This window comes from Protopterus annectens, chromosome 7.part0 (assembly GCF_019279795.1).
Source record: "Protopterus annectens isolate FY-2018-M chromosome 7.part0, PAN1.0, whole genome shotgun sequence".
Taxonomy (NCBI): domain Eukaryota; kingdom Metazoa; phylum Chordata; order Ceratodontiformes; family Protopteridae; genus Protopterus; species Protopterus annectens.
Genome location: NC_056739.1, coordinates 169,443,056 through 169,455,555, shown reverse-complemented (window position 1 = coordinate 169,455,555; position 12,500 = coordinate 169,443,056). Strand labels below are relative to the sequence as shown.

Here is a 12,500-nt window from a genome sequence, read left to right as displayed (position 1 = left end):
CCTTGTTCTGTGGGTTTGGATAAAAGGTAAGCAAATGAATGGTTTGGTTAAGGGCCACACTGGACACTACCTTAGGCATAAATGTTGGGTTCGTCCTTAGAGAAACCCTGTCTGGATGGAAAATGATGAAAGGTTCCACAGCCATGAGTGCCTGTAACTCAAACTTGTCTTGCAGAGGTTATTGCTAGGAGCAGGACTGTTTTCCAAGATAAAAACTTTATATCAGCTGTATTGGCTGGCTCAAAAGGCGGCAGTGTGAGTTTTCCAAGACATAATTGAGGTCCCATGCAGGTATTGGGGCTCTCCTTGGAGGTCTTATGATTTTGGCCCCTCTGAGGTACTGCCTTAGTAATGGATGGGAAAAAATAGGAGGTTCTGTATTGTAATGAGCTGAAATGGCAGAGGCATGAATTTTAATTGATGACAAGGATAGGCCCTTGTCCAGCATCTCAGTTAGGCATTGTAAAATCTGAGGAATATTTGGAACAGATGTGTCAATTCCTTGTGCCTGGTTCCAAGCACAGAATCTTTTCCATTTTTCTGCATACGATTTTCTGGTATTGGGCCTCCTGGCCTCCAAAATAACATCCATCACTGCTTTAGAGAGAGGAGTGTTTTGAATGGTTACATTATCCGCCATGCTGCCAGATTTAGGGTCCCGAGTTGGCTGTGCAGAATCTTGTTTCGCTGGGTCAGTAAGTGAGGAATTAGAGGCAATGTCCAGGCTGGGCCTTGAGACAAGCTTTTTAGGATTGGGTACCAGTGCTGGCGTGGCCAGTCTGGGGCAATAAGAATCATTCTTGGCTTCACTTGTCTGACCTTTAGGAGTACATTGGGGAGGAGAGGCAGAGGAGGAAAGGCATATACTGTTAAGAGTTTTCCAGCTGAATGACAGAGCATCCACTTTCCATGCTTGCATGTGATAAGTCCTTGTGCATAATTTCTGTAGTTGGCAGTTGTGAGGGGAGGCAAATAGATCTATGTCTGGGCATCCCCCATTCCTTTGTTATCATGCTGAAGACTTGTGGATCCAGTTTCCACTCATGGGGATCCGTAAGGTTTCTGCTTAGTTCATCTGCCAGAGTATTGTTCTTTCCTGGCAGGAATTGTGCTTGCAGGTGTACTTGATAAGTCGATGCTGTGTCCCACAAAGTCATGGCTTGTCTGCATAGGGGGTAGGAATGTGTGCCTCCTTACTTATGTACTACATGACTGTAGTATTATCCGTCCTTATCAGTAGTTGTCCTGGATGGAGTAGATCCTTGAAAGCTGTCAGGGCATTCTGAACAGCTAGCATCTCTTTTTGATTGATATGTAGATGCATTTGGCTTGTGGACCATGTGCCCTGAAAACATTTTCCTGCCATGTGTGCTCCCCAGGCATAATGTGATGCATCTGTTGTTATTGACTGCCTGGCTGTGGGTAGAGTGAATGGCTGTCCCTTGTTAAGGTGACAGGCATGTGCCCACCATCGAAACTCCTGTTTCAGGCAAGGAATGAGGGTAATTAATGCTTCCAGGCTTTGACAGTGTTGAGTCCACAAACTTTTTAGGTACCACTGAAATTTCCTCATATGCAGTCTGGCATATGGAATTAGCAGAATGCAGGATGCCATGAAGCCCAAAGCCTGCAGAATTTTTCTTGCAGATAACTGGGTCTTTATTGCCAACATTTTGAAGTAAGAAGTTAGTTGCCTTTGTCTGGCGTGAGATAAGCCATCTGGGCAACTGTATTTAGGCTTGCACCCAGGAATATTATCTCTTGAGAGGGTACTAGTTTTGATTTCTTTTGTTTACTGTGTACCCTAAGCAAATTAATAATCTTTTTACGAACGCCAGATGCTTTAGTAGAGTGTCCTTGTTCTCTGCTTGTATAAGGCAGTCATCCAAGTAAGGATATATTTGAATTCCTCTGTCTGCAAAATGCAATTACTGGTGCCAGGCATTTTATGAAGACCCTGGGCGCAGTAGATAAGCCAAAGGGCAGAGCAGAGAATTGGTAGTGCATTGAGCCAGCTATGAATCTGAGGTATCTTCTGCAAGATTGTCTTATTGGGATATGCAGGTATGGCTCTTTTAGGTCCAAAGTTACAAGCCAAGCCTTCTTGCTCAGCATGGGAAGAAGCTGCTGCAAGTTAACATTTTGAATTTTGGAACGTCCAGAAATGTGTTTAGAAAAGACAGGTCCAATATTGGTCTCCAGGCTTTGTCCTTTCTGGGTACCAAGAAAAGTCTTGAGTAAAATACTTGTTCCTGCTCTTGTTGTGGTACTTGCTGAATGGCCCGAATGTTCATAAGGGACAAAACTTGTTTTTGTGCCACTGCCCATTGATTGTGTGGCAGGTTTGGCATACCTCTTGCCTTTGGCAGGGTGTGAAAGTGGAACCTGTAGCCCTGGGACACTATATTCAATACCCATTTATTCTGGGTGATCATTTGCTAATTTTGAAAGAAAAGTGTTAGCTTTCCCCCTAAGGGGGCTGCAAGAAGATAAGTGCTTGGTGCTGGCAGAGGCAAGTCATTGGGACTGTTTCCTGTATGGCTGTGCTTTGTCTTCTCCACTTTTGGAGGTAGAAGCACCCCACTGTTTAGGCCTGTATGAGCCCTGAGGCTGGGATCTGCCTCTGGGACGTCTGTATCTGCCTCTTTGTGGCCTGTCCGACACTGGAAAGGACCAATTCTTTGTAGGACAGTTCCTGCTAAATTTTGGTGGTTGAACCTGTGTACATTCCTTTACTGTTTGCATAGATTTCGCTTTGTCCTCCATTTTCTTCAAAACCTCCTCTACTTTAACACCAAATAAAGTATTATGCTGTAATGGAGCATCTAATAATTTTGCTTTAACATGATCAGGCAGATTTTGTTCCTTTAACCAAGCATGCCTCCTAATGACAGAACCCGTAACTGCGGCCCTGCAGGAGGCCTCCAGAGAATCAAAACCACATTGCAAAGTATGCTTTCCCACTTGTTCAGTTGCATGCAATAAATCCTGCATTTCCTTATTTTCTGCACAATCAGAATTGGCCAACATTTTTTGTTTTAACAGTGACATTAAGTATTGCTGATATTTAATCATATGAAATTGACAATTTAAAGCCCTCACAGCCAAAGTAGCAGAAGTGTAAACCTTTTTCCCCCCATCTGTCTAGTGTCCTTAAATCCCTGTCAGAAGGGACAGGGTTTTTTTTGCAGTAGCGGCCTTAACCCCTTTGGGACCCTGAGAAATAGTTTCTGGGTCAGCAGCAGGGTTTTTATAAAAAAATTTATGTGAATCTGGAACCCTGTAGTATCTGTCTGGTTTAACAGGAGCTGGAGGTAAGGAGTCTGGAGATAGGACGGACTTTGAAAATACATCTTCAACAATGTCTAGCACAGGGGGAATAGCAAGAGGTCTGTGCTGAGGAAGTAAAAGAGAATCTCTAAGCCTTTTCTTTGATTCTGAGTAATCTTGGCTCTCCCAGAGAAAGTGCTCCCTCATGGTATGTAGGGTTTCCCCAAAAGAATAATCCTCAGGAGGAGAGGCTGAAGGAATGGATTATTCACCATCAGAATCCTCATAGGGAGGAAGAGAGTATTCCTGTACAGAAGAGGAGTCAGAGGAAATGGAAACCTGAGCTGAAGAGTCATAGTCTGTCTCTTGCCTAGGCCTCTTGTCAGGAGGGGGATGGGAACCCCTGATCAAGGTAATAAGGTCTTCGGCCATTTTGAGCATCTATTTCTTAGGCATGGAAGTTTGTCCTGGAGAATGCTGTACTTGTTTCTTTGTCTTTAAAGCTGCTGTAGTCTTTGTTTTTGAAGCTGAGGCAGGCTTTACATATAGCTGTGTAGGTCTGAAAATACCCTCAGAAGCCGATGCCTGCTCAGCGGCTCCAGACCCATCTGAGGAAATGATTTCTGAGTGTCCAATACCTTGAGTATCCAGAGGCCTAGCTGGCTCCACGTGGGAGTCGTCAGTGGCCTGTGGCTCTGAGGTAGCGGGCGTCAGGGGCTGTGAAAGCGCCTCACTGAGACCCGGCGAACCAGCGACTGGCTTAGCGGAAGCCTCGTTGTCAGTTTTGGATCTCGGATGCCTGTCCTTCTATTTTTACTTGCGTTTTTTTAGAAACTCCGGTCGTCGGCTGTTCCGACGGCATTATATAATTGAATTTTCGGCCAAAGTAATGAAAAGCAAAATCAAACCTATGCTTAATAGTGCGTTGGTTGAATCTAGCACAAAACAGACAGCTAGCAACGTTATGATCAGGGCCTAGGCAAGAAATACAGTAAGAATGAAGATCCTTATGAGGTATTTGCTTCCCACAAGAAATACAATTGTGAACTTTTTCTGACATCGGTCTGGAGCAAGAAAAAAGTTTCCCCAATGGGGTACTTAGCTTTAATGAAGACTTCAGATCTGAAATTAGTCTGTGAAAATCTCAGGAGTCGGCCGACCGGCACTTGCGAACTGCTTTTGCTTCGGGCACCGCGTGGCAAGAAAGACTGAAGAAAATGGCGTTGGCTGCATCTTTTATACCCCTGGCGCACTGATGTCAGGGAGGAGGCGACAGCAACCAACACCGGGTCTAGACTTTGGAATTCTGGCTGACTGCGGGTAGCCTGCCAGCAGGATAACCCAAGAGTAATGACTGCAATAGTGAAACACTATGAACATCATTAGTTCCTAGTGTCTCTGTCGAGTACAGCCACTGGAGTGATACCCGGGGTGAATTTTACATTTCCCATCCACTCAAGATTTCTCTTGAGAGGGCCAGTGAGGTGCTCTGACATGTATGGGAAGTCAGTTCCATAGCACGGGCAGTCCCTGGGTTATGAACCTGTCCCTCCAGCATGTTCTGTTCATTGCAGTAATGAGGTTGAGGTCTCTGGAGCATGTAGTGCAGAGGGATTGGGATTTCTTTAGATGTAGTATTTCTAACAGAGCTGGGTCAGACATGGCTTTGTAAGTCAAGCAGAGATCACCTCTAGGTAGCCGATATGAGACAGAGAACAGTTGGAATTCTTTGAGTCTGTCCAGCCTAGTATCCTCTTTGTGAGGTACTTTTGCAGCCTCTCCAGTTGTTGCAGGTGTCTAGTGAGGTACATGCCAAATGGAGTATTGTACTTTATGACTGGCCTAATGAGGGAAGATTAGAGGGGGACAATGACCTCTTTCTTCCTGGATGCAAAACCCTTAGTAATGAGATGTGCCACACAGAAGGACTTTCTGACCACAGTGTCAATGTGGTGGTCAAAAGAGAGGTTGCTGTCAGCCTGTGTTCCCAGATCTCTCATAATGCCTTCTGTGTTCAGTGGACTACCATCGATGTGGTAGTTCATGGGAACTGGGTTTGTCTCAAAGGGGATGACATCACATTTTTTGGCATTCAGCTTAAGGCCATGGTTCTGACACCAGTCATTGGTCTCAGTGAGGCCTTTCTGTAGGATGTCAACATTACTTGGGGAGTTAATAATGGCTCCCAACTTGCAAACGTCTGTGAACTTTGTCAGCCAGAGTCCCTTCGTGTCGGACTGGACTTCTGAGAAGTAGATACCAAACAGGAGAGGACCCAAGACCGATTCTTGCGGGACTCCACTCGTGACTGGTCGGCAATCTGACTTGGAATCAGCTACTTTCACACTGTGGGTTCTATCTGTGAGCCAGTTTGCAACCCACCTAGTGAAATAGGGGTTGATGCCTAGCTTAGTGAATTTTTCTATGATTCCTGAGTGGGGAATGGTATCAAAGGCCTTGGCCAGATCAAGGCAGGCTGTATGAACCACCTTGCCTTCATCCACAGCTCTGGTGACTGACTCAAACAAGTCGACCAAGTTCAGCAGGCATGATCTACCCTTCACAAAACGAAACTGTGTGGTATCCAGAGTTTGGAAATTCCCTATATCCTGGTTTATTAGGTCCATGATGATGCATTCCATAGCTTTGCATATCAGACTTGTCAGGCTAATGGGGTGATAGTTCCCAGGGTCTGTAGTCGGTCCTCCTCTGGGGAGAGGGATGACTATAGCAGTGCGTCATTTGGTAGGGACAAAGCCTGAGGTGAGGCTGTGACTGAGCAGGGCACACAGGTGAGGTGCCAGTTCACTCTGTAGTTCATGTAGAGCACAGCCAGGGATATTGTCAGGTCCCATAGAATCTGTATTCTTGGCTTTGGACAGTGCTGTTTTAATCTGTGCAGCAGTAATACTGGGTGCCTGGCAATCTACTGGTATTGTGATTGGTCCTTTGGGGGGATAGAGGGGTAAAGTTGGCAATGAATCTGTCGGCCAATATATTGACAACATCTGTTGGCTCTGTATAGGTAGTACCATTGTGCAGTATTTCAGTGCAAATCTGGGTATTGCCGTAGAGGTTCTTTACATAATTATAGAAGGCCTTGTGGTTGTCTTTACTATCTGCTGCAATTCTGTTTTCATAGCTAGCTTCAGAGGATTTGATGAGGGATCTTGACTTTTTGTTGAGGCTGATAAGGGAGCTTTTCCAGCCTTGGGACTTCACCTTATAACGCATCAGTTTCCTCTTCCTGTTGTAGAGTTTGTTTATGGCAGGGGACCACCAGATTATCTTTCTTTTTTTGGAGGACAGCGTCTTGGTTCTATTGGGTATGGCGAGATTCATGCATTTATGTATGTGTTCGTACAGTGCATTGGTGCATGACTCGCAGGTCATGCAATTATTCTCCATTTACATGGGTGCCGTGAAGTTAGCCACCTCTGTCCTTAGAAGCCCAAAGTTAGCTTTGGAGAAGTTTTTCATGGTGGTTACCTCTGCAGGGGGTGGGGTGGGAGGGATGTGGATTTCCAAGGTGATTAGTTTGTGGTTGGATCTAACCAGGTAGGAGTTGACTATTGGTGTAGAGCAATGGTAACCCATGTTAGTAATGTCCAGGTCAAGGATGTTGCTACCTCCAGTGGGGGTAAGAACGAGCTGGTCCAAGGTGTTGGAATTAATGAATTCCAGGAAAATTGGCACAGGAGTAGTTTTCCCAGTTAATGGAGGGGGGGGGGGGTTGAAATTGCCTAGTACGAGTGTGTTAGGCTGGACCCTAATATTCTCCAGGGTTCTTAGGAAGATGGAGTGAGTGTCTTGGGGCATGATTGGGGACTTATAACAGGCTACGACCTGAATTGCTGCCTTACCCAATGTTAGCTGCACCTGAAGCATCTCTGATCCGTTATGTTGAGCTACCAGTCTGGAGGTGTGCACATCCTTTATGAATATGGAAATACCACCACCTTTGGTGCCTCTGTCCAAGTTCTGGGGCCTAAAGGTGTGGAATGAGTTATAGCCAGTTAGTGCAAGGGTGCTTTCTGCTGCCTTGAACCAGGTCTCTGTTACAGCACAAATGTCTATGTTCTCCATTTTAAGGAGTGCTTCGAGTGAGTGCATTTTGAGATTTAGACCTCTAGCATTGAGCAGCATGACTCTCAGATTGCATGTGTTTGTAGCTGTTATGGTGGTAATTTGGTCTTTGGAATACCGCCTAAAAAAGGCACTACAGGGGTGGCAAGAGCCTTGGCCAGTATCCGGGAGCCCAGGGGTGACAGATGCAGGCCATCTCTGGCAAAGCATTGAGGTGTGTCAATCATGTCATTCCAGGCAGACAGATACTGGATCCCCTTAGAATGTTACAATTGCAACTGCTTCTGAACCACATAGAACCCCAGCAGAAACAAGAATTCTAACAGTGGATATATCTTCAAGCTATTTGTCCTTGTACCATGGCTTCTCTTTTCTACATTACAGAAGTGGTTTTTCATGTTTTATATAGAAGGCATAATGATGCGTCCTGATTTAACTCTGTACAACTATTCTACATTTTCACATTCTCAGAATCATTTAACTCAGTCTCTTGAACTATGGAAATTAACTGTTTAAATTAAACGACCAGGATCCACCACTGTAAAATTGAATCCAACCTCTAACGCCTCGGCAGTAGACTTCCAAGGAGAATACAAAACAGAAGAAAATTGGGAGGATGGTCTAATGGCTAAGGTGTTTGCCTTACAAACACAAGGTGCAGGGTTTGAGTCTCACAAGGGATAACTGGCTAGGCTTAAAATGGCTTGTAAGGGCAGTTAGCTTAGTACTAATATATGAACCTATGAACATATTTACACAATAAAATTAATCCATTATACAATTAAAACACAAAGAATTTAAATAAAAGCTCTCCAATTGTATTCTACATTTATGCCACAAGGGGCTAAAGTGCCATATTTTAATATAAAGAGAGTTTCCTTATACAAAGTTTTTTCTTTATATTAATACAATATTGGGTAACAGGGGGGGGTTTTATTTAAATTCTTTAAGTGCTTTAATTGTATAATTGTTTGATTGACTGATTAATTTTATTGTACAAGTATGTGTTGCATTTCTTCTGTTTGTATTCTCTTGGAAGGCTACTGCAGAGGTTGGATTAAAGTTTACAGTGGTGGATCCTGGTTTTGCTGGTCGTTTATTTTACATATTATTCTTTTTTTGTTTTATTTGTTGTGTGGTAACTGTTTAAATTAGTCTGGCAGTTAACCAAAAATGAGAATATTTAATACTGTACTGACTAAACATTTCAGCAAAAGAATCATCCATCTTTAATTCCACCATGCCCCTATCCTTTGCTTGGAACTGTGAATCCCATCTCCTAACATTCCAAGTGCATATTTTATTCAGTTCCTCCTCCCTGACACACCTTTGGTGCCCTCCATATACATCTTCCATGCTACTCAGACATTGGTTGACAAGGTAAAAGTAGGAATTAACAAAACATTGCACAAGTAAGCTGTTGTATACCTGTTACGGATAATGGAGGCATGAATGTGGCATGATGCACTTAAAACAGGAAGGTAAAGGAATTTGTACTCTTAAGACAACCTGCTGCTGATGTAATTCTACTTATTTATATCCTGACTAAAAATATATGCTATCAGGTAATTCATGTGCAGTGCATACCATAATGCTAAGCTGCTGCTAGTGTACTTCCATAAAGCAGTTTCACAATTCAGAATTCCCTTTTACATGTTTTTGTTACATGCTCCTCACTATTGCTAAGCATTTTTTTTCTTACTTCCCTTGTCATTAGTTTGCATCTTGTTCAGGACAAGATATTCACGCAACTTACAGTATATGAACAGTCCCTGCAGTTTTACTGTTGATATCAGCTTGTACAAAAACAACCATCCTAACTACATTAAATTCTTCTTTGATCTTGTGCAATACATATAAAACCGTTTTGAGAGTGAGACACATTTATGTGCTCATAAAAAAACAAGAACTGTTTAACTACTCCTTGTTTTTATACAGAGCAAGTTAAAACACAAGAAGGAAACTAGATCACTTATAGATATCAAAGAGAAGTAGGCTGCATCATCAGCAAGCTGGGGGAAGGAGACATGCAAAGCAGCAGTGATTTTTCCTACTCAAACATGTACAGTTATGAGATACTTGCACAGTACTATGTCTGTCACAAGGCCCATTTCAGTGGTACAATGCCAGGAACCCATGGGAAAAGTAAAGTACTAAAGCAGTTCTGTGGTTCCCCCAATGGGTGGTGGTCATACCGTGCAATATAAAATGCCAGTGGCAAAGCCATCCTTGATTTCAGACCGGATAGCAAGCATGCAGTGTTAAGACATTTTCCCATACCTTCTCCTAAATCACTACCTCCCAAAAGGCATCAGCACATACATTCTTGAAAAAGGTTGCTGTGAATGGTGATGCTTTAGTGAAGTGTTTTTTGACTGTAGCATCCAGTGGTTATTTGTTTGAGTCATATTTGCCAAACAAAGAGAGATTCTGCTTGGTGACTGGCACACCCACCTTGCACAGAATTAATGAGTGAAAAAAGCTAGTCAGTTTGTCTTACATCTGCAGTGTTGCAATGTAAAAATGCTAGCAGGACATAGACATCCCAAACATACTCCGTATCCCTGACCCAACAGGTAATACACTTGTCTTTTGTGCAGTGTTGCAATGTAAAAAAGCTAGCAGGACATAGACATCCCAAACATACTCAGTATCCCTGACCCAACAGGTAATACACTTGTCTTTTGTGCAGTGTTGCAATGTAAAAAAGCTAGCAGGACATAGACATCCCAAACATACTCAGTATCCCTGACCCAACAGGTAATACACTTGTCTTTTGTGCTCAGTAGTCCAAGGGCACTTCCAACACCAGCTGCTTGGAATAACTTTCCGTTACTGACACTGCAGTGCAAGCTGGGGGGGGGGGGGGGGGGTTGCACTTCTAAGTGTGCCATCCTTTAGATGAGATGTTAAATTTAGGTCCCATCTGCCTGAGTTGGTGGTAACTCAAGTAGCTGTAAAAGATCATTACACTTAATGACAAAATAAGGGAAGTTCACCAGTGTCCTCTAGTTAGTTCAATGTTCACTATAACACAAACTCTGGGCCTCGGACACCTTAAAAGAACCTGTCATCAGGGAACTCCATATTGGTCACCAAACCATTTATCTAAATTAGCATTAAACGTTTCTAGACTAGACACCTTTCTGATGCCTAAAGGTAATTTATTCCATAATTTATCAACTCTGATGAAAATATTCTCTAACAAACTTTGTACTGTAAAATGAACTATTCACAAAAAAATGTATTACTCCTTGTACCATAACTATGCTGTCTTATCGCCACACCAAATGTAGCTAGCATGACTTCATTCATTTATTAACATCGAGGATTCCCTTCTTTACTTCTCTTAAGCTTACTCTCCCTATCAGTGCATCACTCCTTAGCTGCCTTGCTCAAACACCTGCTAAATGGAAGACCTTGTTCCCTTTTCTTACTTGCCTTCTTGTACTCTCTTGTAGATCACACTTCCCCAACTCTTATCCTCCTTACTCCCCCCAAGTGCTGCCCCATAATATACTTCATTACTCTACCGTAATCTGCAGTCTCCATTGCTCTGCTAGGATGGTAGGGCACACTTCCATATATACTGCACTCCACTCCTTTCCGGTAGTCAAACTACCACACTGTAGCATTGCAAAGATGTTTTGTTTTGCTGCTACATATAATCTGGGCACTGTCATCAGGGCATCTATGCCTTCTTATGCACTGTCCAGCCATACTCTCAATTCAGCACAGCCCTAGGCACTGGTACTAAATTAAGATTTTTGAATATTGACCTGGAAAAACAAGCTAAGTTAATGCTATGGGTCCTGGACTATGCAACTAACAGGTATAAAGATACAGGATGGTGATTAAACTTTATTTTAAGTGTAGACCTTCAAAATATGACCTTAAGGGGATCACTAGGAAAAAGAGAGGGGGTTACTGAAGGTAAAACTATCGTACGAGGTGGACAATTCAACAGCGAAGCAGCTTAAGATTACAAAAGGAACAGGATGAGCTGGCAAGGTTGGGAAAGACATTTACTCACCCAGCAGTTCGCTGTAGCAACTGCCTAAAAAAATCCCTGAAATGAAGTTCCTTGATATATTACCTACAAAAGTCAGCTGACCAGCTCCTTCCATGATTCAAATATAAATGAACCTACCTTAAGTCTTACACAGTCTGCTTTCTGCCCCAAACTTTCATTTTTAAAGTTTAAAGAAAAAAATGTTTAACTAGCACTGCAGTCTTACCTCTCCACAAGTTTAACTCCACTCAAACAATTCTACAACTTATATTCCCCATTTCCTTTTCTCTTTCAATGCATAAATGCAACTTTTCAAGTCTCATGTAATTTACAACCCCTCCCCTACCCTTCATTTTGGTAACGTTGTACTGCATGCCTTTTACTGACTGTCCTAATGAGAAAAGATGACTGAATGCCTTACTCATCTGAAAGACATGCTGGCATCATAATACAGCCAAATCTACTACAGACTTCTTAGCCTGTGCCAGCAGTAGTCAGAAAATAATGTAGCAACCTTTTAACAGCCAATAATAAGACCATGGTGCATCCCAGCTCTCTGGATGACTTCACAATAACCTGGGTTTATCACTCTCAAACACACGACCATCACAAGAGGAATGACTTTGTCTTTGTGAGAACACACCATTTTATGCTTGGTTTAGCTCACTGTGAACCAAATGAAACAAAAATACATGCACAATATCAGGAGAAATTGAAAAAAGTGTTTGCAGTGGTATAATTGAGGGCACATCTTTTTTTTTTTCTTTTAAGCTTCCATTCATCTCCCATTTGTATACAACTATACCTGTCTTCCATCCACTAGCACTAAAAGAAGATGACAGCCAGGACATAGCCCAGCATACAGTGAAGTTAGTTTTTTTTGCATTCAGCATTTCCCCTCAGCCATAGCATTTTGCTGGATATACTGGCAATATGGAACCTGGCCTACTGAGGCACATATGCTTCCATAAACACAATAATTCCAGTCTCACAGCAGAACACTGTTTGGTGGGCAACTATCCAAGCTAAATTCTCTCAGTTCTAACACTATCACCTAAATTTACATAGGTGGCAGTACAGCGGATGGCCACAACCACTTCACTCCTCTCAGGACAGCTAGTTGACCTTGTCT

At 42.9% G+C, this 12,500-nt stretch overlaps 1 protein-coding gene across 2 annotated transcripts in view; it reads right to left on the bottom strand.

Annotated features, from left to right (window-relative positions):
• The window catches only part of LOC122806316 (cryptochrome-1-like), a 401,673-nt gene that overhangs the window by 103,247 nt on the left and 285,926 nt on the right, over positions 1-12,500 (bottom strand). The window lies entirely within an intron of this gene.